The sequence below is a fragment of the Ovis aries genome, chromosome 9, assembly GCF_016772045.2.
Source record: "Ovis aries strain OAR_USU_Benz2616 breed Rambouillet chromosome 9, ARS-UI_Ramb_v3.0, whole genome shotgun sequence".
NCBI lineage: Eukaryota > Metazoa > Chordata > Mammalia > Artiodactyla > Bovidae > Ovis > Ovis aries.
Genome location: NC_056062.1, coordinates 28677978 through 28705457, shown reverse-complemented (window position 1 = coordinate 28705457; position 27480 = coordinate 28677978). Strand labels below are relative to the sequence as shown.

The window sequence follows — 27480 nt, the reverse complement described above, 5'->3', positions numbered from 1 at the left end:
GAGGAAATGGGAGGGTGCTGAGCAGGTAGCTTCAGCAGATTGGAGAAGGTTACAGAAGTGAAAGATGGAGAGAAGGAGGGCCCAGAAGGCAGTCTTGGCCTGGGCTCAGCAGAAGCTGCTCTTCACTTTTCAAGATGACAAAGATGAAAACATTGTGCCTCAGTTAACAATCACTGTCTCCTCCTCATGAAAAATTGTTGCTGAATCAGCAGTCCACAATAGGTTACATCATGCAGGTGCTCTCCAGAACTCCTGGCATCCCTGTTCATGGTATGGCACAAGGCCATGTTCTGTCTACATCTTATGATATGTTATATACCCAGCTATTGCTGTCCACTTTATTTTATGTTTTTAAGAATTTTTTTAATGTGGACCATTTTAAAAGTCTTGACTGTTACATATTAGTTCTGTTTTATGGTTTTTGTGTTTGTGTTTTTGTTTTTGTTTTTGTTTTTGGCTGTGAGGCATGTGGGATCTTAGTTCCTTGACCAAGAATTAAATCTGTGGTCCCTGCATTGAAAGCATGGAGTCTTAACCACTGGACCTCAAAGGAAGTCCCTTTTGTTGTTTGGTTTTGAAGGAAAATAAGGCATCAACTCAGACTTTATTGAATAACTTTTAAATAGACATTTTATTAAATTATCTTCTAACACATTGTTGTTGTTCAGTGACTAAGTCATGTCTGCCTCTTTTTCAACCTAACAGACTGTAGCCCACCAGACTCCTCTGTACATGGGATTTCCCAGGCAAGAATACTGGAGTGGATTGCCATTTCCTTCTCCAGGGAATCTTCCCAACCAAGGGATCAAACCTGCATCTCCTGCATTGGCTGGCAGGTTCTTTACCACTGAGACACTACGGAAGCCCCTTCTAACATATACCTGTGTTATCTGATATTCAAATAATATTGACCCTTCCCTTCTCTGTACCAGCCACCAAGCTAGGACTGGAAGTATAAAAATAAAAAATATTTTGTTTAAGGCCAGATTTTCCATTTCAGAACAAATATTTTCACTGTTATTAGTCACTACTGCTCAACAGAATTGATTCTCAGGGCACGAGAGGAGTATTCTAAAGAGCCTCTTGATGAAAGTGAAAGAGGAGAGTGAAAAAGTTGGCTTAAAGCTCAACATTCAGAAAACGAAGATCATGGCATCTGGTCCCATCACTTCATGGGAAATAGATGGGGAAACAGTAGAAACAGTGTCAGACTTTATTTTTGGGGGCTTCAAAATCACTGCAGATGGTGACTGCAGCCATGAAATTAAAAGACACTTACTCCTTGGAAGAAAAGTTACAACCAACCTAGATAGTATATTCAAAAGCAGACACATTACTTTGCCGAATAAGGTCCATCTAGTCAAGGCTATGGTTTTTCCAGTGGTCATGTATGGATGTGAGAGTTGGACTGTGAAGAAGGCTGAGCGCCAAAGAATTGATGCTTTTGAACTGTGGTGTTGGAGAAGATTCTTGAGAGTCCCTTGGAGTGCAAGGAGATCCAACCAGTCCATTCTGAAGGAGATCAGCCCTGGGAAATCTTAGGAAGGAATGATGCTGAAGCTGAAGCTCCAGTACTTTGGCCACCTCATGAGAAGAGTTGACTCATTGGAAAAGACTCTGATGCTGGGAGGGATTGGGGGTAGGAGGAGAAGGGGACGACAGAGGATGAGATGGCTGGATGGCATCACAGACTCAATGGATGCGAGTCTGAGTGAACTCTGGGAGATGGTGATGGACAGGGAGGCCTGGCGTGCTGCGATTCATGGTGTTGCAAAGAGTTGGACACGACTGAGCGACTGAACTGAACTGAACTGAAGGAGTAGTGAGACAATATAGGAGGACAGCTGCCCTAGAGAGTTGCCCAGTTCACAGCAGATTTTACATGACAGATAAATGAACTTTTTTTGTGTTGAGTCAGTGTGATTTAGACAAAAACTTCCATATTGTTATGACTAGTACAGCTCCTCCTTTGTTTCTTACCTTGAATGCCTTCCTTCATTCCTTCTATTTTCTTTAAAAGGATATTTTGGCTCCCAGGTGTTTGATTTTCCTCAGGCTTAAGATACAGGGAAACAGGACCCTCTTTCCCTTTGTCTTGTTTCTGTGATTTATGTGGGCCTGGGGTCACAGATAAATATTTGGGAGTCTATAACATTAAGGGGCAATGGCACCCCACGCCAGTACTCTTGCCTGGAAACTCCCATGGACAGAGGATCCTGGTGGGCTTCAGTCCATGGGGTCACTAAGAGTCAGATACGACTCAGTGACTTCACTTTCACTTTTTGCTTTCATGCATTGGGGAAGGAAATGGCAACCCACTCCAGTGTTCTTGCCTGGACAATCTCAAGGACGGGGGAGCCTGGTGAGCTGCCATCTATGGGATCGCACAGAGTCGGACACAACTGAAGTGACGTAGCAGCAGCAGCAGCATTAAGAAAATGTAGGACATGACTGAGAAACTGATTCCAAATAGGGAAATGAGTACATCAAGGCTGTACATTGTCACTCTGCTTATTTAAGTTATATGCGGAGTTCATCATGCAAAATGCTGGGCTGAATGAAGCACAAGCTGGAATCAAGATTGGCAGGAAAAATACCAATAACTTCAGAGATGCAGATGATACCACACTTATGGCAGAAAGCAAAGAAGAACTAAAGAGCCTCTTGATGAAAGTGAAAGAAGGGAGTGTAGAAGCTGACTTAAAACTCAACATTCAGAAAACTAAGATCATGGCATCCAGTCCCATCACTTCATGACAAATAGATGGGGAAACAATGGAAACTTTGAAAGATTTTATTTTGGAGGGCTCCAAAATCACTGCAGATGGTGACTGCAGCCATGAAATTAAAAGATGCTTGCTCCTTGGAAGAAAAGCTATGACCAACCTAGACAGCATATTAAAAAGCAGAGGCATTACTTTGCCAACAAAGGTCTGTCTAGTCAAAGCTATGGTTTTTCCTGTGGTCATGTATGGATGTGAGAGTTGGACCATGTGAAGAGTTTCTGGCCAAAGTATTGGAATTTCAGCTTCAGCTTCAGTCCTTCCGTGCTTAGTGCTTAGTCACTCAGTTGTGTTGGACTCTGCAATCCTATGGACTGTTGCTCACCCGGTTCCTCTATGGGATTATCCAGGCAAACATACTAGCGTAGATTGCCACTTCCTCCACCAGTGAAAGTATAGTTGCTCAGTCATGTCTGACTCTTTGTGACCCCATGGACTGTAGCTTACCAGGCTCCTAGCTCCATGGGATTCTCCAGGCAAGAGTACTGGAGTGGGTTGCCATTTTCCTTTTCCAGGGGATCTTCCCAGCCCAGGATTGAACCTGGGTTTCCCGCATTCCAGGCAGATGCTCCTCTGAGCCACCAGGGAAGCAGTGAAGCAGTCCTTCCAGTGAACATTTATGGTTGATTTCCTTCAGGATTGACTGATTTGATCTTGCAGTCCAAGGGACTCTCAAGAGTCTTCTCCAGCACTGGTTCATTCTAGTAGCAGTCTCAAAAAAGTATAGAAATTGGAGGCATCAGGTATCTCTGAAGGTAGAAATATAATTGAACTAAAATTAGAAGATCTGGGTGAAAACTTTTAATGGAGCAGTTATAAACTTAGATTCCGTGCAGCTGGGATTGCCATTCCTTCACCCCAGGAGAAATCTAGATGTTTGCTAGTGGAGAAACACTAGCTTGGGGGCTCTAGGAACACCTGAGGGTAAGGGAAGCCACCCACAAACAAGGAGGTTAAGTGAATGCCACAGATTGACTTATGAATCACTTATCTCTCTCCTGCTCTGCTTCAGCAACACCGTTAGCCATACTGTTGTTACAAAAATGTGTGGGATCTGGCTGCTTGCCACTTAAAAGCCAGTAAATAGGCTAGGCTTGTGGAAAGGAAAGTTTGCTTTATTTCAGATACCAGCAACTAGAGGGGAGTAACAGACGTCTGTCCAGAGGCCTACTTCTGCACTGACAAGCGGGGTGTAAGAGCTATAGACAGAGGAAGGGTGTTACATGCAGAAACAGCACAGTCAGCTCTGACAATCATCTTGAAACTGGTCATGCAGTGTTCTAACCAGTGTCATCTGGATTGTTTTAGGTACAGTTAATCTTCAGTTCCAGGGTCAGTTTGTTTCCATTTCCTTGAGGCCAGTTTTCAGAATTGTGGCAGCTTATGTCATGGCTACAGTCTGGTCATCATGTAGTTAACTTCACCTGTTTGCGGCGGGGGGCAGTGTGGAGTTCAGTATCTATAAAACAGTTCGTAGGATATGGCTCAGAATATTATCTATAGCCCTTGAGAAGGAATTAAAGGTCCTTGACTTTGCTTAATGACTGCGTTATTATTATTTGGTCTCCTTTGACTGTTTTCCTTTGTTTCTGCATTTTCTCATTTCTCTGATAATACTTATTCTTTGACTAAAGTTTTCCATAGACAAAGGGCAGGCAGAGGACATGAAGGGACGTATCATAGGTCCTGTTCTGTTTCATTATTCTACTCTGAGAATCCAATAAGAGAGTACAACCAGGCCACCTTCAGTTAACCAGGCCACCAGTTAACCAGTTTCCAGCTTTTTATTGTCTTACTCTTAAATACAAAATATGAGCTAACAACCTAAATTCACTAGTCAGCTGAAGAAAGCCTTCAAGATGGAAAAACAGAACTGAATTTTAAAAAAAAGGACCTCTGAACACATGGGGAGCAAAATAAAACTTTTGAAAATGCATAACATTAACATGTTTGCAAAATAAGGAAAGAGATACCTCATCTGTGGGAAAACAGGAGTATGTAAAAGTAAGAACATCCAGGAAATTCCCTGGTGGCCCAGTGGCTAAGACTCTGTGCTGCCAATGTATGGGGCACCAGTTTGATCCTTAATCAGGAACTAGATCTCACATGCCGCAGCTAAGAATTCGCCTGTCACAACTAAAGTTCCTGTGTACTGCAACTAATACTCAACGCAGCCAAATAAATAAAATACAAATAAATAAATATTTTTAAAAGTAAGAACATTCAAAAAACAAAACAAAAAAAAACTGACTTGAAAATTAAAACATGACAAAGTGAAAAATGTAGCAAAATTGGAAGATTAACAGAAAAAACTTTAAAAGTAGATGATAGAGAATATAACAGATAAAATAGAAGGTAAGTGACAACATTACAGAATCAGGTCAGGAGGTAGATGGGAGCTAAAGAAGATAAAATAGTTTTTTAAAAACATAAGGGAGAAAATTGTCAAATCTGAAGGAAAGTTCCTAAAGTTAAGGTCATTTGTTCCCAGATCAAGAGTTCATTAAGGGCTCAGAACACTAGATGAGAAAAAGACCCACTCCAAATCCTGTCATGATGACATTTCTAATCACTAGGAACCAAGAAAAGATTCTAATGTTCCCAGCAGTAAACTCAAAGGTTGTCAAGGGAAGTTCAATAAAAAGTAATCTCATTAGAATGGCATCCAGATTTTCAACAGCATTGCTGAAAGCCGGAAGTCAACAGAGAAATAACTTAAGAATCCTGAAGGAAGTAATTTCCAATCTAGTATTTTGTATTCAGCAATCTAGTGTGAGGGTTGTTTCAGACACTGAAATCTCAAAATGTCTATGTCCCATCCATCTTATCAGAAGACACTGGAAGATGCACTCCATCAAACTGAAGGGGCAAACCAAGAGATACAGGAAATGAGCAGTCACAGGGTGTCTAGAAAGCATCAGGTCTGCCTGGGAACAAGGCAATGGAAGGTTTTGGGAGGTGGGTCTCTAACAAAGAGATGGAGTTAATACATTTTTCTGATGTATTTGAAATATTAAAGGGGAGTTACACTTCTGGGTGAGAGTTTGGGAGTGGATGAACAATACAAAATTAAGTAAACAAACATTATTAACTATAGTAATAAGTTACATTAGGGAGAAATTATAATTTAAAAGTCACAGGTAAATAGTATATACAGGATTATAATAACAGCAAATACTGATCTAACCAAAAAATATGATAAATCTAAACTAGGCAGATGGCAAAGAGTCAGACATGACTTAACGACTGAACAACAAAAACAGCAAGGCAGATGGGCAAGGAGAAGGATCTTAATCGACTGCCATAATAAATGCCATAGACTGCATGGCTTACACAACAGGAATTTATTTCCCTCAGTTTTGGTAGCTGGAAGTCCAAGATGAATGTGTCAGCAAGGTCAATTTCCTTTTAAGACCTCTTGTCTTTGCTTTCAGGCAGCCACCATCCAGCTTTGTGCTCACATAACCCTCTTCCTTATGCAAGTGTGTGAGAAAAAAGCTGTCTGGTGTCTCTTCTTATAAGGGTGCTCTTCCTATCATGAGGGCCCCACCCTCATGACCTTATCTAATCCTAATTACCTCCCCCAAACCCCACCACCAGATAATATCACATTGGAACTTAGAGCCTCAACATATAACTTTGTGGGAGACACATTCAGTTCCTAATAAAAAGTGTGTTTAAGTGTTTATACTGGACATGTGTTGTGGGACAAGGAAGAGGGAGTGAAAAAGCTAAATTTTTCTCCTAGTCAGCATAGCAGGTAGCATCACAATAGAACACAGGTGGTTGTCCCCTCTAAATAGGATCACTTGAGGGTTTATTTGCAAAGGAATGGATGTAGAGAAGTCACAAGAGAGAGTGCAGTAACCCAGGGCTTAGAAGCCGTTGCACTGTTACCAGCCTTGGGCTCACAGGGATGAGTGGAAAAGTGCATGGGGATCACAATCTAGAATGAGAATCTAGACTGAAAGAGTTTAGAAAGCCTCCTGTTGAGGACACAGCCTGCTGGATTAGATGGTCAAGGAGGGAGTCAGGGGAATAAACGTTCTGATCTCACAGTCTTCTCTCTCTCTCTTTGATCTCCTCTTCAGGTTCTCCCAATAGGAGAAACACAAACTCATCTGGAAGCCAAAAGGCCCATTCATCAGCCCACTGATGTGGTTCATACAGATGAGTTTCTCCGAACGGAGAGCAAGGAGAAGGGTAGAGAATAGATCCAGAGGACACAAGGGAGATAGCCAACACAATAGGAAAGCCAAAAACAAAAAGAAAGAAATCAAAGGCATGATCCTCTTATGTACCCAGCAGAGAATTCTCAAAGAGTTGAAAATAGTTGCCTTTGTGAAATAAAAATCAGAAATTAGGAGATCAGGGTTGGGAACTGCTTTATATATGAGTGAGTAAGTGAAAGTTGCTCGGTCATGTCCGACTCTGCAACCCCATGGACTGTAGCCCACCAGGTTTCTCTGTCCATGGCATTCTCCAGGCAAGAATACTGTAGTGGGTTGCCGTTCCCTTCTCCAGAGGATCTTCCCAAATCAGGGATTAAACCCAGCTCTCCTGTTTTATCTTCTAGTTTTGCTTCCTTTTGGTCTTTACCCTACTGGGGTCTTTGGGAACTGTGCATATGTGTAACAGCATCTACCATACCTCTTCATTTTAGCTTAGGCTGGATTTGAAGAGCCAAAACAGGAAAACACTTAAGGAGACCTGAGACTCTCACAGAGGAATAAATTTGAGCTGCTGTTTCTTTTAGCTTTGCTTTCCTGTTCTTTATTATTATTTTTTAAACCTATTATTATTTTATCAACCTTCATCATTTCATACTGTAGGAAAGTGAAATCACTAAAGGCAAATAACCTTATGAATCTGCTGAATGTGAAGAGAAAAGGCCATAGATGAATGGATTAGGAGGGAGACACCTAACTCCAGGGGTTTAGAGCTGGTAAAAACTCATGCTTTGTTGTACAATAAGTATCATTATGTGTTACACAATGACTGGGTACTGATTATAAACTTTGTAGAACAATTTGACTTTTACAAACTAAATGTAAATTTGACAGAAATAATTTTTAACTGCTCTTTGGATTTGGGATGAAAAAATCATTGATAACATTTTGCCATGAAATTTCAGTTATGCGCTGGGAGCTGAGGTCAGATATAGTGGGTTAAGAAGAGAGGCTAAGACTAGTGGGAGTTGAATTCTAAAATGCAGCCAAATGTTATTAATCAAATGTTTAAATAATGTCTTTAATAGCTAGTCTTTTCATTTAGCTAGGTCAAAGGTGTGGTGCATGGATTTATGTTTTAATGAGCTCTGCATATTGGGCCCACATTATGTAATTCATGTGTCTAGTATATTCATGTGAAGTTTTAGGATTCAAATTTTGTTTTGTGCTTTTAATTATTAAAATGATTTCTGGCTGTTATTTCTTAACCTGTCCCTGAAATAATACCTTGCCTTTGACATCCATCCCTCCTGCTCTATTTTCTTTGTACACTTTTGTACACCTTCTCAACTCAAAAGTCAAAATTTGAACCTTCTTTGACCTCTTCTCTCAATTCTAACATGTCCTTGCCAAATGCTATACATTCTACCTGTTAAACATTTTCAGCTCCTTCTTTCCACCCCGGCCAACCCTGACAGAGTGGATTTGTTGATGTCAGTATGAGACTAACTCCTTCTGTAAGCCTCTAAATTCCATCTCCAATAGGTCCCCTTGTTAAATAAATTTTCCTGGTCTTATTAAAAACTATTCTTTCAGCCACAGGTCTTATTACTTCCCCTTTCTCGAGCCAAACACTCCTTTGGTGCTTACCAAGAGTTCCACTCCCCAGGACTGTGTTCACACTGCCCCTTCTGCTTGCAGCACACCTTCACTGTCATTTCATCTGTGTACCAAATCGTTCCCAGTCTTCAGGACCCAGTTCTAAGGTCTTGAATTGGCTTCTGGAAATGCTTTCCAGGAAGGCATGAGCTCTGTTTCCAACCACCACCCCCCCCCCCCCCCACCCCCCCACCATCAGTTTCTCTGAAAGAAATCCTTGTATTCTAATCCTTGGGGTGTTTCACTTAAAAGCAACTTGAAGAAAACTTCCCTAATTCATCTTTGTTTACCTTGAGCAGATAGCATGGCATCCTGTACGTCAGTTCCGTTCAGTCGCTCAGTCGTGTCCGACTCTTTGCAACCCCATGAATCGCAGCACTCCAGGCCTCCCTGTTTATCACCATCTCTCAGAGTTCACTCAGACTCATGTCCATTGAGTATGTGATGCCATCCAGCCATCTCATCCTCTGTCGTCCCCTTCTCCTCCTACCCCCAATCCCTCCCAGCATCAGAGTCTTTTCCAATGAGTCAACTCTTCACATGAGGTGGCCAAAGTACTGGAGTTTCAGCTTTAGCATCATTCCTTCCAAAGAAATCCCCGGGTTGATCTCCTTCAGAATGGACTGGTTGGATCTCCTTGCAGTCCAAGGGACTCTCAAGAGTCTTCTCCAACACCACAATTCAAAAGCATCAATTCTTTGGCGCTCAGCCTTCTTCACAGTCCAACTCTCACATCCATACATGACCACAGGAAAAGCCATAGCCTTGACTAGATGGACCTTAGTCAGCAAAGTAATGTCTCTGCTTTTGAATATGCTATCTAGGTTGGTTGTAACTTTTCTTCCAAGGAGTAAGTGTCTTTTAATTTCATGGCAGCAGTCACCATCTGCAGTGATTTTGGAGCCCCAAAAAATAAAGTCTGACACTGTTTCCACTGTTTCCCCATCTATTTCCCATGAAGTGATGGAACCGGATGCCATGATCTTCGTTTTCTGAGTGTTGAGCTTTAGGCCAACTTTTTCACTCTCCTCTTTCACTTTCATCAAGAGGCTCTTTAGTTCTTCTTCACTTTCTGTCATAAGGGTGGTGTCATCTGCATATCTGAGGTTATTGATATTTCTCCCGGCAATCTTGATTCCAGCTTATGCTTCTTCCAGCCCAGCATTTCTCATGATGTACTCTGCATAGAAGTTAAATAAGCAGGGTGACAATATACAGGCCTGATGTACTCCTTTTCCTATTTGGAACCAGTCTGTTGTTCCATGTCCAGTTCTAACTATTGCTTCCTGACCTGCATACAGATTTCTCAAGAGGCAGGTCAGGTGGTCTGGCATTCCCATCTCTCTCAGAATTTTCCACAGTTTATTGTGATCCACACAGTCAAAGGCTTTGTCATAGTCAATAAAGCAGAAATAGATGTTTTTCTGGAACTCTCTTGCTTTTTCAATGATCCAGCGGATGTTGGCAATTTGATCTCTGGTTCCTCTGCCTTTTCTAAAACTAGCTTGAACGTTAGGGAGTTCACGGTTCACATATTGCTGAAGCCTGGCTTGGAGAATTTTGAGCATTACTTTACTAGCGTGTGAGATGAGTGCAATTGTGTGGTAGTTTGAGCATTCTTTTGCATTGCCTTTCTTTGGGATTGGAATGAAAACTGACCTTTTCCAGTCCTGTGGCCACTGCTGAGTTTTCCAAATTTGCTGGCATATTGAGTGCAGCACTTTCACAGCATCATCTTTCAGGATTTGAAACAGCTCCACTGGAATTCCATCACCTCCACTAGCTTTGTTCGTAGTGATGCTTTCTAAGGCCCACTTGACTTCACATTCCAAGATGTCTGGTTCTAGATTAGTGATCACATCATCATGACTATCTGGGTCATGACACACTCAATACATTTGTTGAATTTTAAATGAAATAGCCAATCAGTATTTTTCCTACTTTATTGATAATATAACTGGTATGCCAAAAGTTTCACATAATTAATGTATATCTTTTGATGTGTGCTCAGTTGCATCAATAATGTCTGACTCTTTGCAACCCTACTGACCATAGCCCACCAGGCTCCTCTGCCCATGGGAATTCTCCAGGCAAGAATACTGGAGTGGGTTGCCATTCCCTCTTCCAAGGGATCTTCCCAACCTAAGGATTGGACCTGCATCCCTTATGTCTTCAGCATTGGCAGGCGGATTCTAGTAGTAACTAGTGCCACCTGGGAAGCCCATATCATTTGGTCAGTTTGACAAATTTATACACTTATAGAACCATCACCAAAATCAAGGTAATAAACATATCCATCCCCTCCAAAATTTTTATATCTCTTTGTTTTAGTGTTGGCTTTTGGTAAGATGACCTAACATGAAATCTATGTTCTTAACAAATTTTAAGCACATGACATCTTTATTGTTAGCTATAGGCTTTCTTGTGTTGTATGGAAGATCCCTGAAACTTACCCATCTCATATAAATGTAACCTTATGTGCATTGCACAATTCCCCTATTCCTGCCCCCCTGTCCCTTGGTAACCACCACTCAGCCAGTCAGTATTTGACTTTATGATATGTTGGAGTCCAGCTCCAGCAGCCAGGGGATCAGCCTGAAGGGATGAGCGGTGTCGGTGGGAAATGATTTAGCCTCTGACTCGAGGTACGGGACTACATGTTTATTTCAAGCATCAGGTTCTCTTTTATGCTTTTTCAAAAGCATTAGGTCTGACATTTTCAGTTCCCCCTCACCCAGATTATTGTCTCATTGTTGCCCTTCAGAGTTCCTGCTTCAGCGATTCTCTCAGAATCCTGTTGACTTGTGATCACATTGTAACTCATACTGATGTCTGGGCTGCATACCACATTCCTTGGTTTATTTCTTGTCTTTCTAAATCCTGCTTGCCCCTAGTATCTTAAGCTCACTATCTCCTAAAAAGACTTCTAGCTATTCTTAATTATTCCTAAACCCTAAGCTCAGCACACTTCCTTTGCCATAAACATTTCCCTCACAAACAGGTCTCAGATAACAATCCTTCCCATTGCCTCAGGCTGCAGCCTACATGCTCATCCTGGGACATTCTTTGTAAAAATCCTTGAACAAATACCAATGGTTACTTTATAGATTATTTTCTGGGCACAACTGCAGAAAGCTTTGTGCTTTCTCACGCCTCTCTCAAGAACGATAAGCACCTTAACATTCTTTCCAGCCAACTCAACCGAAGAAAGGAAGAAACAAGTCAGAATCACAAGAGCTAACTCCTTCATCCTGGGTCCGTGCCTGCAGAATTAGGAGAGGGGGCTGGGGCCGTGCCTCCATTTTGTCAGTAATGCCTACCACGGCTCCCGACAATGATATACTGTCATTTGAAAGGCAAAAAAAGAGCAGTGATCTTAAGAACTGCTGTCATAATAAGAGCAGCTAACTTCAAACCCCAGGTCCCAGGAAGACAGGAAAATATTATATGGTTCTTAAGGAAAAGATAGAGAGTAGGGGAACTGAAAGGTTCTATTAAAACTGAGAAGCCAAAACCCGATATTGTGGCCACCATGTAAATAAAGTATGAGTACAAAGGTATCAGAGTTAGATTAACCTTAGTTAAAAATCTTGCCTCTGCCCCCAAGGGCTGCATTTTCTCAGACCAGTTAGCTTCTTTGAACCTTCTTTCCTTGGTTTCCTTCTTGGAAAAAATTTATACAATAATGTTACCTACCTCCCAAAGTCATTCATATTTTTAAGTGAGATATAGGCATAGGTCATTTTATTGCACTTTGCTTTATTGCACTTCACAGTTACTGTGTTTTACAAATTGAAGGTTTGTGGCAACCCTGCATTAAGCAAGTCTTCTGACACCATTTTTCCAACAGCATTTGCTCATTTCATGTCTCTGTATTTTGGTATTTCTGTCAATATCGCAAAGCTTTACATTATTATTATATATACTATAATGTTCTGTGGTCTCTGATCTTTGATATTACTACTGCACTCACTGAAGATTCATATGATGGTTAGCATTTTTTAGCAGCAAAGTATTTTTCAATTAAGGCTGTACACTGTTTTTTAGATATAATGCTATTGCACACTTAGTATAGACTACAGTATAATGAAAGTATAACTTTTATATGCACTGGGAAACCAAAAATTCATGTGACTTGCTTTACTGAGATATTTGCTTTATTTTGATGGTCTGGAACTGAACTCATAATGTCGCCAAGGTATGCCTGTAATACACATGAAGAGTTTTGCAGAATGCCTGGAATACATCATGTACACCTTGGAAATGATAGATTCTTTTTTTATTATCAGTGTTGAGAGCTGTTAGGCAGTTGTCAAGAACGCTTACTAGTTTTTAATCAAACAGATCTGGGTAGTTCTTATTAAAAGTGATGAGGGAGGGGACTTTGCTGGGACTTCGCTGGTGGTCCAGTGTCTAAGACTCCTCACTCTGAATGTAGGGGCCCAGGTTAGATACCTGGTCAGGGAACTCATCCCACACATCACAACTAAGAGTCCACATGCCGCAACCTAGAAAGCTTCTGTACAGCGTAGGAAATAATCAACAAATGGAAAGGCAATTTGTAGAATGTGAGAAAGTATTTGCATACTATGTATCTGATAAGGAGTTAGTAAAAATATATAAATAACTCTTATAACTCGATAGGAAAAAAATAAGAGGTAAAAATGGGTAAAGGACCTGAAAAGACATTTTTCCAATGAAGACATTCAAATGGCCAATAGGTATATGAAAAGGCATTTAATATCATTAATCATCAAGGAAATGCAAATCAAAACCACAATGAGATATCACCTCACACCTGTTAGCATGATTAGTTCCAAAAGACAAGAGTTGGCAATGGTTGGATAAAAGAGAACCCCTCTTGCACTGTTGATGGTAATGTAATCTGGTCCAACAATTATGGAAACAGTATGAAGATTCCTCAATCTGGGTATATCAAAAGGAAATGAAATCAGGATCTTGAAGAGAGATCTGCTCTCCCGTGTCCATTGCAGCATCATTCACAATAACCAAGATGTGGAAACAACTAAAGTGGCCTTCAACAGATGAATGGATTTTTAAAAAGTGGCATATTGCTAAAATAAAATAAAATGAAGACTGCTTGAAAATCCTTCAGGCAGACAAAACCATTTAAGCCACATAAGCAAAACTCAAATGTAGCTTGTTTGATGTATGTAAGCAAAACTCAAGTTAATTCTTCCTCCACTCTTTCCGGCTGCTATAAAGTTAAAGAATTAGTTCTGCTGATCAGTTTCATAGTAATAGCTAATCATTATTTAGTATTCACAACATGGAAGACACTGTGCTAAGTACATAGTTCATCTCATTTAATCCTGTTAGCCTTGCAAAAGTAGCTTTTGTTATCTTTGGTTTGTAGATAACAGTAATAACAATCCTTATAGTGGAAACATTTTTGACTGCTGGGCATGGCCCAGGCACTATGTTAAACCTTTGATATAGATTGCTTCTCTTTATTTTTATTAATAACACTATGTGGTAAGAACTATTTTTAATCCCCATTTTTTAGATGAGAAACTAGAAGTTCAGGCAGGTTAAGTAACTTGCCCAAGGTCATACAGCTAATAAATGAGACAGATTCAGACCTCTGGTCTCTATGATTCTAGAGACCCCTCAAAAGCCTGGCCCAAGTTTAGGCACAGACATATCTCTGTGTAAGTCTCAAGGTTCCTCAAAATCAAAAAGTCTGTTTTCCCTCTTGATAGCTCCAGCAGCAATTTCCTTCAATAAATCATCTGTTGCCTGACTAGCTTCACATTTAATGACTTTGTTAATCTCCAGTTTGAATTTCCCCTTATCATTACCTGTTTTAACTACCTCAAATGATTTCTCCATGTAATGTTGTCCTTGAGGCATTGGAAAATATATCATTTGAGAAAAAGTTGTGTAAGATAATATACAAAATATGTTTAGGGTATTATCTTAGTCTCCATTAGCCTCCATTGAGACTAACCATAGCACAATACGTTAAACAGGATTAATATATTTCCACTTTTCCACTTACAGGTATTTATTGGCAACTTCCTCTATGCTTAGCATTGTACTTGACATTCTGACCTCTCAGATCCATGACCTCATTCCCCCCCTGCAATGATTCTTTACTCCTTCTCTCTTTAGCCACTAATCCCCATGGTCATACGTGGCCTGGCCATCACAAATAATGTCAATACTCTGAACTTCCCTGATGGTCCAGTGGTTAAGAATCCGTTTGCCAATGCAGGGGACACAGGTTCGATCCCTGGTCCAGGAAGATTCCACCTGCCGCAGAGCAGTTAAGCCTGTGCACCACAACGAAGAGTAGCCCTCACTCACCGCAACTAGAGAAAGCTCACACAGCAACAAAGACCCAGTGCAGCCAAATGTTAAATAAATAAATGTTTTTTAAATGTCAAAACCTCAACGTTCAATTAATGCACTCCTCTCTCTGATCATCATGTTCTATTCTTTCAGACATTTGTATTCTTACCCTTCCTCACTCTAGTTTTTGACTCCACGGGGAACTTCAATCCATTGACTCTACTACTTTTTTATTATCCATCAATCATCTTGTGTCTTCCCTTCTCTTTGAGCCCATCTTATATTACACAGCCTTATCATGACTCCCTTTGAAACACTGTTAACTTGCTTGCCTTTCTCTCTCTCCATACTCCTTGTTTGGCAAGTTGTCAACTGGCTAAACTCAAATATTTGCCAGGCATCCACACCAGCTCCCGAGTTTTTAAATTTTTTGACTGCACCACGTGGCTCATGGAATCTTAGTTCTGCAACCAGGGATCAAACCCTTGTCCCCTGATACGGAAGCACAGACTCTTAACTATTGGACTGCCAGGGGAGTCCCTCTCCCTTTACAACAGAGGAGGGGTTGCTTCTCTCATTAGAGGTGTGGTCTATGGATCTTGCTTGCCCAGGCAGACCACTGCTAGTGTTAATCCCCAGTTTCTTGCATCTTTAAGTTCTCCCCACTGGATAAAGCATAAAGGCATCTCCCATTATCTTTCATCTTTAAAATAAATCTCTTGAGCACACTTATTTATCGCTTCTGCCCATTTGTCTGTTTTACTTCAGACCAGAGGTGTTCGTGCTCAGCATCTCCGCTTCCACGTTTCGCACTTACTCTTTAACCTGCTCAGTTATACCCCCATCCCCACCACTGCCCTGAAACCGCTTTTATCTGACAATAAGGGCAGTGTTGCCAGATTCAGTGTTCACTTTTCTGTTTTGATTTTCCTCCAAATTGCAAAGGTTTGCGAGATGATGAACTAGCCCCCTTATGTTAGAAATGCTCTTATTTTTTTGATGGTGCTAGAAGTCATGTGGGATCTTATTGCCCAAACCAAGGTTGAAACCCGTGCTCTGTAGTGGAAGCATGAAGTCCTAACCAGTGGACCACCAGGGAATTCCCTATATTTATTTGTTTTTTGACATCTGGGAAAACACTCTTCTGGTTTTCCTACCATCGCATTGGCTGTGCCTTCCTCTAAGTGTCCTTTAAAGGCTTCTCTGCAGTATTCTGGCATATTCCAGGGATTGTTCCTCAGCTTATTTCTCTGTCTACCTACACTTGATCCTAGGTGGTCTCATTCAGTCCCACCGCTATAAATGCCATCTATATGCCAGTGATTTCCAAATCTCTATCTCTAGACTAACATGTCCAGACTCCTGTATCTAGCTGTTTCCTAGACATCTCCAGTTGGATGTCCAATCTGCATCTCAAATGTGACATAGGTAGAGAACTCTTTGATTCTACACCAGTTACTCCTGGTCTAGCCTTGGGTAAGCAGCACTACTATCCACCCAAATTCTTGGGTCAAAATCCTAGAAGTTGGAAACTTCCCTGATGGTTCAGTGGCTAAGACTCTGCTTTCTCAATGCTTGGTCTGGGATCTAGATCCCATATGGTACAACTAAAAGTTTGCGTACCATAACTAAAGATTCCACATGCGGCAGGTAAAAGATCCTGCATACTGCAGTAAAAAAAGATTTCACATGCCACAACTAGAGATCCTGCATGCTGCAGGGAAGATCAGAGGTCCCACATTTCCGAAAACCCTGAAGTGAAATGTCTATAATATTCAAATCTACTGAGACAGAAAATAAAGTAGTGATTTCCTAGGTGCCCTGCATTGAATGATGGCCCCTAAAACGATACGGCTGTGTCCTAGTCCCAGGAGCTTATGAATATGATGTTGTTGGGAAAGAGTCTTTGCAGATGTAATTGAGAATCTTGGGATGCAGGCATCCAAGATTCCCCAGGTGGGCCCTAAGTCCAATGATAAGTGTCTTTATAAGACAAGAAGAGAAGACATGGAAGAGAGAAGGCCACGTGAAGATGGAGACAGACGAGAGTGACGCAGCCACAAGCCAAGGAATGCCTGAAGCTTCCAGAAGCCAGAGAGGCAAGGAAGCGTCCCCACTTGAGCCTTGGGAGGGAGCACAGTCCTGCTGACAGCTGACTGTTGACTTCTGCTTTCCAGAACTGTGAGGAAGTAAGTTTCTCTTGTTTTCAACTGTCGAGTCCTGGTAATACACAGGACTGCCAGGTGGACGGCATTGATGAATGAATGCCAATAGGTGGGAGGTTTCTTTTTGGAGTGAATGAAAATGTTCTAAAATTATAATAATGGTTGTACAACTCTGAATATACTAAAAAAACCATTGAATTAAGGCACCAAATGGATGAATTTTTTGGTATATGGAGTATATCTCAAAAAATTTAAAAAAAAAAACTAAAAAATGTCTCAGAGTAATTTTTTCACTCTGAAATTTAAAAACTAAAGATTTCTTTATGCTCAAATCTAAATCCACCAGCAAACCTTTGGGCTGTCTTCCAAAATGTGTCTCAAATATAACCACTTCCCTTTATATCCATGGCCAACATTTTAGTTCTGGCCTTGTCATCTCTGGACAATATAACCACAAGAACCTGTTTCCCTGTTTCCACTCAGTTAATCCCTAGTCCTTAAAGCGGATAAAATGATTCTCTTACAGTGTAAATCCAACCATGTCACTCTCTTGCTTAACCCCTCTCTACCCATCCCCCATGGCTTTCCTTTGTACTTGGAATGGAATCAAAAGTCTTCACTAGGGACTTCCCCGGTAGTCAGGTGTTTAGGAATCCTCCTTGCAATGCAGGGGACATGGGTTCAATCCCTGGTCAGGAAACTAAGATCCCACATGCCTACACAGTGCAACTACTGTTGTGCACCACAACTAGAAAGTCCATGGACTGCAACGAAAGATCCTGTATGCCACAACTAAGACTAGAAGCCACCGAATAAGTAAATATTAAGGAAAAAAACCCCAAAACACCTCTCCACTGAGTCCCAGTGGGCCTTCTATGACCTACTTGGCCTCTGTCCGCATCTGTTAGCTTTTCTCCTTACATATGGCCTTTGCTCCACACTTTATTTGCACAGATGTCCCTTTAAGATCCTGGTGGTTTAGTCACCAAGTTGTGTCCAACTCTTGCGACACCCTGGACTGTAGCCTGCCAGGCTCCTCTGTCCATGGGATTTTCCAGGCAAGAATACTGGACTGGGTTGCCATTTCCTTCTCCAGGGGATTTCCCAACCCAGGAATCAAACCCGCATCACCTGCATTGCAGGCAGATTCTTTACCAATTGAGCTATGAGGGAAGCCCCATATAACCCTAGGACAGATAAATCTTGTTTTTGCCTCAAGGCTCCTGCCCTTGCCATTTCTCCCACATGTTGCACTTGGCTTCCCAGTTGCCCCACCACTGTCTTTTTGTCAAAACCATTGTGACCACCCTGTATAAAGTTCAGTTCAGTCACTCAGTCGTGTCTGACTCTTTGCCACCCCATGAACCGCAGCACTCCAGGCCTCCCTGTCCATCACCAATTCCCAGAGTCCACCCAAAGCCATGTCCATTGAGTCAGTGATGCTATCCAACTATCTCATCCTCTGTCGTCCCCTTCTCATCCTGCCCTCAATCTTTCCCAGCATCAGGGTCTTTTCAAATGAGTCAGCTCTTTGCATCAGGTGGCCAAAGTATTGGAGTTTCAGCTTCAACATCAGTCCCTCCAGTGAACACCCAGGACTGATTTCCTTTAGGATGGACTGGTTGGATCTCCTTGCGGTCCAAGGGATTCTCAAGAGTGTTCTCCAAAACCACAGTTCAAAAGCATCAATTCTTTTGTGCTCAGCTTTCTTTATAGTCCAACTCTCACATCCATACATGACCACTGGAAAAACCATAGCTTTGACTAGATGGACCTCTGTTGACAAAGTAATGTCTCTGTTTTTTAATACGCTGTCTACGTTGGTCATAACTTTCCTTCCAAGGAGTAAGCATCTTTTAATTTCATGGCTGCAATCACCATCTGCGGTGATTTTGGAGCCCAGAAAAATAAAGTCAGCCAGTGTTTCCACTGTTTCCCCAACTGACTCTCACTCATGTCACTTTGTTTTGTTATTTAACAGTTTTTATCTGAAATAACCTTGTTCATATAGTTAGATACTTTTTATAGTCTATTTCTATTTTAAAGATAAGTTCTATGAAAATAAGGACTTTATCTGTCTCACTTGTTGCTAAATCCCTGCTCCTGCCACAGGGCCTGACAAAGCATGCTCGATAAATATTGCAGATGTGAATAAATGAAGGATACAAATCATATTGCACAGCATTTTGCCCTGGAGATGCTCACAGTCTATCAGAGAGCTAAGACATACTTGTACTCTCATGAAAGACTCAACAGCATGGGACTTCCCTGGTTGTCCAGGGGCTAAGGCTATGTACTCCCAGTGCAAGAGCCCCAGGTTTGATCCTGGTCACAGAACTAGATTCCCACATGTCACAACTAAGAGTTTTCATGCCGTGACTAAAAATCTTGCATGCCACAACTAAGACCCGGCACAGCCAAATAAATACATTTTAAAATAAAGATTGAACAGCAGTGTAGACTTGAAAACTGCCAATAGGTAAATAGAATTATCTTCCCCTGGAACAAATCTGATGGCCATCCCACAGTAAGAAGCTCTGAGAAACACATTCTTTCCCAAGCCTGCACTGACTGGGCAGCTGGGGTGACTGAAGCGGGTGGTGAGGTCCATGAGCTGTACAGGTGCTCATGACTTTTGATGACCTCTGCTAAGATGCAAAAGTAAGTTCGGAGACCTGTGGCCCCTTTGGACCAAATTCCAGGACCAGTTCCTGTTTCTTTACAGCATGTATTTCTCATTCTTATCCTTCTCACCTTCTAGATTTCAGTCTCTACACTGTGAGTTCAGTGCTTGCTTCTGGCTCAACATTCTTGGCGTTTGTGGCATTTTGAAATGTCCTCTGTTGACCCAGTCCTCTACAGGACTATCCCCTCAATCCTGGAGTGAGAAATTCCCTTCCCCAACTCTGGTCTCCAAGATGCCCCTCTTTTCCCCCGAAATTGTGTCTCTCTACCACAGAGGAATTCAGGCAACTGATATCAAGGTTTAAACCAAGATGTGATATAGAAGAAAAAAGCATGAGACTCGGTATCAAAAGAAAAGTTCGGATCACAGCCCTACCACTTACTATTTGTGTGATCTTGAGTCTTCCTTTCACCCTTTTTGAATCTCCAAAGTAATGTGTACATGACAGTGTTGTTGAGATGAAAAATAAGGAAAAGCCCTCTTTTAACCGCTATTTCTCCATCACTCCCTTTTACAATGTATTCTGTCTGAGCATTATTAGCATTTACCTGGTGGCTCAGACAGTAAAGAATCTGCCTGCAGTGTAGGAGACCTGGGTCTGATCCCTGGGTTGGGAAGATCTCCTGGAGAAGGGAATGGTAACCCACTCCAGTATTCTTGCCTGGAGAGTTGCATGGACTGAGGAGCCTGGCAGGCTACAGTCCATTGGGTTGCAAAGAGTTGGACACGACTGAGCAACTAACACTCACTTCACCCAGCTGTTCAAGTCAGAAACCTGGGACACCTTCTTTAGAATTTCTCCTTCTTTAGGATTTCTCCGGCTGTTCCAAAGCCAAGACAGCTATCATTCAGGTTCACTTTTTTTTTTTTTCCCCATTTCACTGTCCTAGACAATCATCTTCCACCTGGAACATAACAACAGTCTTCTAAAAGAGTCTTCCAACACTGGATCCATTCTTCACAGCAACCATAGTTATTTACTAAATGTAAATTTCAGCATCTCACTTCCTTGAGATTTATCAAAGGCTTCTCTTTGGTATCAGGACAAAGTACATAAAGGTTGCCATGACCCAGATCCCTCTCCAGCTTTACCTTGACCCCTCTTGTGCTGAGCTCCAGACATACTGGCATTTTGTCCCTTCTAGAACCCTTCAAGCTCCATCCTGGCTGAGACACTATCATATACTCTTCAGTCTGCCTGGAGCCCCCTCCTTCTCTCTCCACCTTTCTGTTCCTGGTACCCAGTTTATTTCTGCCCATTCCTCAGGTCTCAATTGAAACATTATCACATCCTCAAAGATTTCTCTCACTCTCACTTCCCTCAAACCGCAGTATGTCCTCCATCAAGTGCCTCCATCACACACTCACACACACACACACACACACACTCCTCATCACTCTTTCAGTTGATTAGTATCTTATTCTCAGCTATAATCTATGCTCCCTGAAGACTGTGCCTATTTTGCTTAGCTTTGAGTCTCTGGTGCCAACAGTGTATAATAGGTGCACAAAAAAATGCTTGTCAAATTAATGACAAATAAGACAAATAATTTGTCCTTAATGACAATTAATGACAAATACATTTAAGTGTTTTTTAAACTATAAGTGGATGGACTCTAAAAATAGCAAATTTCACTTTTTTATTGCAGTCACATAATTAGAACATGAGGAATCTAGCTTTGAGCTTATGCAGTCATCATGCTGCCCATAGCTATGGCATATTTGGGTTCCTGGCTATTTGATACTAATCTAAATAGCTATAAAAACTTCTGACACTTACATTTCCTTTATCTTTATTTTATAGCTTTCTTCAGCTGATAAAATTAATGGAAGATAGCACACGCTTCATAATGGCAGAGACATTCTCTGTCTCATTCATTGCTTTTCCTTAGATGTATACTGTAAGCACATATTACATGCTTATTAAATTGTTTGCTAATGAATTATCCCTTAGATATAGACTATAAGCACATAATACATGCTCATTAAATTGTCAGCTGATGAATGAATCAGCCAGGTTGCATGACAGTTCAAATGAAGCATTCCTACCACCACCAACATATCCCAAACTCAAATTTGCAATGTAAGTGATATGTATATAGGTAGATGATATTTTATTAAAAAGAAAAAAAATCACTTAGTGTGCTCAGAGAGGAACACAGGTTAATCCATTTCTTTGTTTAAAAGATTAGACTAAATGAACACAGAGTTCCCTTTAGTTATAAAATTCGGATTCCAGGATTATATGTTAGGTGATTTGAGAACAGGTAGACAAGCTTACTATGACATAATTGGGTTCATGGGACAATGGTGCAACTGACACCCCAATTTAGTATTGACTTTTCCTAGGACATTAACAAGGACTTTGCATTAATTAGTTTTAAAACTCGATGACTACAGCATTCCTGTTAATAGATCATCTTGTAACTTAAGAACAGTTTTTCAGAGACTCAGAAGAAGGTTCTAAATTCTTCCTCATCAGTTCTGGCTTACAATGGTAAGGCCAAGTACTAGAACAGAAAGAACAGTGGTCTGGAGCCAGAATTGGGGCAAATCCTAATTCTCTACCTGCACTGACTGTATGGCTTTAAATACATCATCTACCTCCTGTGAGATTTAATTTTTCTTAATATGTAAGTAAAACTTTACCAAGTAATCTCTAAAGTACCTTCAGGTTCTAAAGACTCATGATTCTAAGAAAGTGTAAAAGCTTATAAACATGCACATGTTGTTCCCATGCTTTAAAATTCCTGGTGCTTTCCACTGTACTTAAAAAATCCAGGTTCCTTATCCTGGTCTAAAATCTCTGTATGATCTGGCTCCTACCTACTTCTCCACCTGGTCTCAGTTCTTACCACTTGCTACTTCATTGGCTGTGCCAGGCATGTCGCTACATCAAGATGGAGCATGTACTTTTCTAGCATGTATAGGCTAGAATATTCTGCCCCTAACTCTCTACTTTGCTGGCCCCTGATCTCATTCAGAGTCAGCTCAAATGCTACCTTGTGAGAGAGGCCTTTCCTGAATATGCAACATGGAAGACATCCCCACATCTCAAGCCCTTCTCTGTCGCTTCATCCTTACCTTATTTCTTCCATTGTACTTACCCTGATCTGGAATTATCTTGTGTAGTTATTTGTTTCTTTGCTAATTGATTCACCCTACTAGTAGGTGCAGGCATACCTGGAGATACTGCAGGTTCAGCTTCAGTTCACCACAATAAACTGAGCCACACACATTTTTTTGGTTTCCCAGTTCATGTAAAGTTATATGTGTACTCTGCAGTGGCCCATTAAGTGTGCAGTAGCATTATGTCTCAAAAAACAATGTACATTCCTTAATTAACAAATACTTTTTTGCTAAAAAGTGCTAACCATCATCTTAGCCTTCAGTAAGTCATCTTTTTGCAGTTATAGCATCAAAGATCACTAACCACAGACCATCATAACAAATATAATAATGAAAAAGTTTGAAATATTGAGAGAATTACCATCATGTGATAGAGACACAGTGTTGGAAAAGCAGCACTGATAGACTTGCTTGAGGTAGGTTTGCCAACTTTTAATTTATCAAAAATGCAGCATCTGTGATGCAAGAAACCAAAGCACAATAAAACAAGGTAAGCCCCTGCTGCTGCTTCTGCTGCTGCTGCTGCTAAGTCGCTTCAGCTGTGTCCGACTCTGTGTGACCCTGTAGATGGCAGTCCACCAGGCTCCCCTGTCCCTGGGATTCTCCGGGCAGCCCCTGCTGCTGTCCAAAAGCAGTAAGTAGTACCCTGTCTAATGCCCCGTTGCAGTCCCAGTACCTGCCCAGCCCAGTGCCTGCAACCAAATTAGATTCTCAATAAATATTTACTAATTTTCAGGCTCATGGTCAAGTCCAGTTGTTCTCTCTGCACCAGCATTATTTATTTGCCCTGTTGACTTTTTTGCATAATTAAGATATGCAATATAATTTTTGTACAATCAAGCTATGTACCCAAATGTGAAAATGTGCTCAGAAAGAAGAAAAATCAGAAGACATTACTTTAGCTTTAACAACACATCACTGGTGGTCCAGTGGTTAAGACTTTGAACTTCCACTGCAGGGGACACAGGTTTGATCCCTGGTCGGGGAACCTTAGTTCCCACATGCCATTTGGCATGGCCAAAAAAAAGAACACATCACTAAAGTGAATGGATTGGGGTTTGCAATTACATCACTGAAAAGTTATGGTGAGACTCAACAATCCCACTACTGGGCATATACCCTGAGGGAACCATAACTGAAAAAGACACATGTACCCCAGTGTTCTTTGCAGCACTGTTTACAATAGCCAGGGCATGGAAGCAACCTAGATGTCCATGGACAGATGAATGGATAAAGAGGTTGTGGTATATATATAAAGTGGAATATTAATCAGCTGTTAAAAGGAATGCATTTGAGTCAGTTCTAATGGGGTGGATGAACCTAGAGCCTATTATACAGAGTAAAGTAAGTCAGAAAGAGAAAAACAAAGATTGTATATTAATACATATACATGAATCTAGAAAGACGGCACCCACGAACCTCTCTGCAGGGCAGCAATGGAGACGCAGACATAGAGAGCAGACTTGTGGACACAGTAGGGGAAGGAGAGAGAAGAGTAACTGAAAGAGTAACATCAAAACATGTGCATTACTATATGTAAAATAGAGAGCCAGTGGCAATTTGCTCTGTGATGCAGGGAGCTCCCCCATATGAATGCTGATGGTTGATTCATGTTGATGTATGGCAGAAACTAACACAATAGTGAAGTGAAAGCCACTCAGTAGTGTCTGACTCTTTGTGACCCCATGGACTAAACAGTCCATGGAATTCTCCAGGCCAGAATATTGGAGTGGGTAGCCTTTCCTTTCTCCAAGGGATCTTCCCAACCCAGGGATTGAACCCAGGTCTCCTGCATTGCAGGCAAATTCTTTACCACCTGAGCTACAAGAAAAGCCCAAGAATACTGGAGTGGGCAGCCTATTCCTTCTCCAGGGGATCTTCCCAACCCAGGAATCAAATCAGGGTCTCCTGCAGTGCAGGCAGATTCTTTACCAACTGAACTATCAGGGAAACCAATTATACTGTAAAGCAGTTATCCTCCAATTAAACATTTTAAAAGTGATGGTATCACTGGTAATCTAAAATAACAACCTTTATCAATAAGCAATAAGGGGCTTATATGAATACTATCAATTCATATTGAACTGCTGAAATTCTTCTCCAATAAATATTCACTTTTTTTGCAATCTGTAATTTGTCAATGGCTGGAACCCTAAAAACTAGCTTGATAAATTGTTTGTTTGCAACCTGGGATATGTTTGTCCAAGAAAATTATTCTTCTCAGTGGTGACATGTCAAGCAAGGCAAAAAAAAAAAAAAAGTACTAAATTTAAGACCAAATTTAGTGCTGTACTAATATATCAGGTCCCCATGATTCACACTGCTTCTATAAAAAAAAAATCGATTATAGACTCCCAGAAAATTACTTCTGGCAGCATCCCTTACCTTACCTTACCCTATGCTCTCAGGCTTCCATGCTTTGGTTTTTTTAAATTTTTTAGTTCTTGCCTTCTCTTCCTTGCCACATTAGGCAGTATAAACTGGAGAGGGCTTCTGTAAATTCAGCGGAAAGTAAGAGGATGACTCAGTTGGGGTGCTTCACAGTTTATCATCTGTATTCAGCTTCAGTGAAGGAGTTCATGACATTTTTGCCAAATACTCTGATGGATCCCCATCAACATTGCAGTCGTCTAAATCTCAGCCCAGAGAGAAGAACTGACTTCACAAATTGCAATCAGAACTTTCACGAAACATTAAAATGAACAGTGAAAGTGAAAAAAGGGAAAGTGTTAGTAGCTCGGTTGTGTTTTCGCAACCCCGTAGACTGTAGCCAGCCAGGTTCCTCTGTGCATGGAATTCTCTAGTCAAGAATACTGAGGTGGGTAGTCATTCCCTTCTTCAGGGAATCTTTCCAACCCAGGGATCAAACCTGGATCTCCTGCTTTGCAGGTGGATTATTTACCATCTGAGCCACCAATAAATATTTAATAGGTACATGAATGGATTGTTGGAGCTGGGTGTGAAGATGAAGATCACATAAGCTGAATCTTTTATGTCTCACATAAAAGAGAAAACTGATATGAGGAGACGAAATAACTTATCCAAGGTCACACAGTGGTAGAGTCAAAGTTCCAATAGGGGACAGAAGAATCCACTTTGATGGTCCTCTCACATTGCAGGCAAGGGACTGCTTTAAGGTTTGCAGTAAACATTTGTTGAATAAATGAGACTTTTACCTTCAAGTTCTAGCCTTGTTTTAGTCCATATAATAAGGTATTTATCCATAAAATAAGTTAGGCACATATTTTCATGACTCAAAACTGACCCTTCATGAATTTTGCTCATTGGTTCAATGCAGAGGGCCTTCTTCCCATTTTCCTTCCCCCTACTGCCTGGACTCCATGGATAAAATTTAAGAAATCCATAAACTTTAATGGGAAAAAATTACATCTTCATTATCACTAACCTTCAACTGAAATACAGCAATATCTTCAATTATGGATAGAGAAAACAAACCACAGTATTATTCACATTGACCACCCAGTAGTAATCACAGATGTTTTATATTTTTCATTATAATTTTTGCAACTATCTCAAAGTATTATTTATTCTAAACATTACTTAAATGTTACAGTAGATATTGGGCCCAGCATGGATCATGTTATTTAATATATTTTTAAAGAATCACATGTATTACTGTATCATAAATTTGTTTTTATAACTCTTCAATAGACATAATAATGGTTCCCCAAACAGAGTCAGGGACATAGAGAAAAGACTGGTGGTTGTCAAGGGGATACTTTGTCAATACTTTGGCCACCTGATGTGAAGAACTGACTTGTTGGAAAAGACCCTGATGCTGGGAAAGATTGAAAACAGGAGGAGAAGGGGACGACAGAGGATGAGATGGTTGGATGGCATCACCGACTTGATGGACATGAGTTTGAGCAGGATCCAGGAGTTGGTGATGCTGCAGTCCATGGGGTTGCAAAGAGTCGGACGCAACTGAGTGACTGAACCGAACTGAACTGTCAAGGGGAAGAGGAGTAGGAGAGGGTTGGATTGAGAGTTTGGGATTAGCAGATGCCTATCCTCTGCAACAAGAGAAACCACTGCAATGAGAAGCCCTTGGCACTGCAACCAAGAGCAGCTTCTGCTCGCCACATCTAGAGAACGCTCACACGCAGCAATGAAGACCCAGTGCAACAACAACAAAAAATAATAATAGTAATAAGTAAATAATTTAAAAACTAGTTCCCACCCTAACCTTCAGAATGTGAATACATCACCCTACAGGACAAAAGGAACTTTACCAATGTGCTGAAGGATCCTAACATGGTTAGATTATCATGGGCTATGCAGCTGGGCCCCTTCTAGTCACAAAGGTCCTTAACAGCGAAAAAAAAAGAGAGGAGAGTCAGAACAATGGGGCTGTGACCATGGAATCAAAGGGATACAACTGCTCGCTGGATGTCCTGAGCCAGAGAATGTGGGCAATATCTAGAAGCTCAAAAGGCAAAGAAACAGATTTTCCCCTACCTAGAGCCTGTCAACACCTTGATTTTGGTGTCACAAGACCTGCTCTAGATCTCTGACCTCCAGACCTGTGAGAGAATAAATATGTGTTGTTTTAA

At 41.1% G+C, this 27480-nt stretch overlaps 1 long non-coding RNA gene across 1 annotated transcript in view; it reads left to right on the top strand.

Annotated features, from left to right (window-relative positions):
- The window catches only part of LOC132657211 (uncharacterized), a 33188-nt gene extending 5708 nt beyond the window's left edge, over nucleotides 1–27480 (top strand). Inside the window, exon 2 of the long non-coding RNA XR_009595046.1 lies at nucleotides 706–27480. This is a non-coding gene — a long non-coding RNA (uncharacterized LOC132657211). The remainder of the gene's footprint in view (nucleotides 1–705) is intronic.